This window comes from Triticum dicoccoides, chromosome 4A (assembly GCF_002162155.2).
Source record: "Triticum dicoccoides isolate Atlit2015 ecotype Zavitan chromosome 4A, WEW_v2.0, whole genome shotgun sequence".
NCBI lineage: Eukaryota > Viridiplantae > Streptophyta > Magnoliopsida > Poales > Poaceae > Triticum > Triticum dicoccoides.
Window position 1 is genome coordinate 3229752 of NC_041386.1, and position 2142 is coordinate 3231893.

Here is a 2142-nt window from a genome sequence, read left to right on the forward strand (position 1 = left end):
ATGAGGCCGGACGAGGCTAAAGGAATTAACAGGGGAGTTAATCCTGTTAAATTGGAGGCGAAATTTGAGGAACTCCAGGCTTATTTCTTGCGGGGGGGGGGGGTCGGCTCTGTTTTCTTCAGTCTACAGTGTTCTGCTCCATACCAGTTTCTTCTGTTGCTCTGTACTTTCTGTCCATGGCAGGCCAAGGCGAGGATCAAGGTCGAGGAATGATGAACCTGACCATTGCTGGGTCGGGTGATGGTGGTGCTGGGTCCAGAACCCCTGAGGAAGGGCCGGCCGCAATGCAGCCAACGACGACCCCAGCCACGCCCACGGTCGGAAAGGGAAGGAGTGATGTCGGGGGTCCGTCAGGCCTAGCCCTGACCACTTCCCCGAACCCCTCCGTTGGCTTCACTTCTGCTTCGGAGCGCCCTCCTCCTCTCCGCAGGCATGGCAAGGCCAAGATGGTCGAGTTCGATGACTCGCCAATCGTCATCGACATGGAGGCAATGGTGAGTGCGGTCAAGGGAAAGCTGGCTGTGGGGCGAGTGCTCTCCCCGAACCCAGCCAATCCTTCGGCCGTCGTCAACGAGCTCAAAGGACCCTGGCGGCTTCGTGGTGATGCGAGGCCCAGATGGTCACGAGCATCGACAAACGCTTCGTGGTGGAGTTCACGGAGGAGGGGGATCGGCAGCATGTCCTGGCTGCTGGTCCTTGGCACTTCCACAACGACGCCGTCATCTTCGCCGACTTCGACGGCCAGGGCAACCCAGTGGAGGTCGACCTCAACTCCATCAGATTGTGGGCACAAATCCACAAGCTGCCCTTCGTGTTGAAGACCGAGGAGATGGGGTGGACTTTCGGCAAGAAGCTCGGCAAGGTCATCGCGGTGTCCCACCGGAACAAGATGATCCTTGACGAGCATCTCCGCATTCGTGTGGAGCATAAGGTGGACACGCCGCTGAAGAAGGAAGTTGGGTTCACTCCGGTCGGCAGCAAGGACGAGATCACGTTTAAGGTGAAATACGAGAAACTTCCAAATTTTTGTTTCTGTTGTGGCATCCTGGGCCACACTACGGAAAGATTCTGCAGCATGCCAAAGGAACTGCGCAAGCCAAACTTCTCCATCGACATGAAGGCGCCGCCGCACTGGAAGTGCTTCCTCGACTTCGGAAGCACCGGGGCAAAGTTGTCGGACAGAGTCATTTCGGCGGCTTCCAAGGCTGTGCGCAACCTTTCAGTGGCTGCAGTAGGCTCGGGTCCTTCTTCAGATGTTACGGGAAAGGTGGCGGGGGATGCGGGTACCCAGGAGGGGTTGCCGGCGCCCCCGAACCAGTTGGTGGCAAGCCAAGTTGATCATCCTCAACTTCATGTGCCTAGGGGGGGCCTCAACATCAACCTGGTCACCCCTGGGTCATCTCCTGCGGATGGAGGTGGAAACAAGAGGAATTTGGATGATCCTGCTAGGGCCTCTATGGCTCTGATCCAAGACCAGGCGAGTGATGCTACTGATGTTCCTATGCAGCAGCGGCCTCAGGAGCAGGCTGGGGGTGCAACTGCTGAGGTGCATGCACAGCCGGGGCACCAGCTGACCCTGGCTTCTGCTGCTGCTGTGGGCGTGCAGCTGCAGTGGCTTGAGGGCGTAGCTCAGGTTCAGGTGGCCATTCACAAGGATGGTCGTGACGATGGTGCTGATGTTGGCGCCCAATGGCAAGCCCTCACTTCTGCTGGAGTCCAGCGGTGGAAAAGGCTTCACCGACAAGAACAGGACGAGAAGGTTATGCTGCAAGCCGCATGTGTTAAACATGCGGTTTTTGGCATCCCCACTCCGCCGAACAGCGGCAACGATCTTTCCGGCGGCAAGGCGGCCTTTGCTGCAATGCTTGAGGGCACGACTGGTAGCAAGAGGCGCTCACCGGATGAAGACAAGGACATGGTTCTTAGCATGAATAGCTCCAGTACTGATAGCATAGAGTTTAGGGGTGCTCTAGATATGAGTGTGACATGTAAAAGAGTGTGTGTTGAGAGAGTTGAATCTGTAGTAGGCATAGAAGGCTCCGCTGTTCATATTACAGAGGAGATAGTTGAGGGAGAGGAGGAGGATCAAAATAGGAGAGAGTCCGTAGGCGATGGTAAGGAAATTGGGGGTATAAGCAAGGA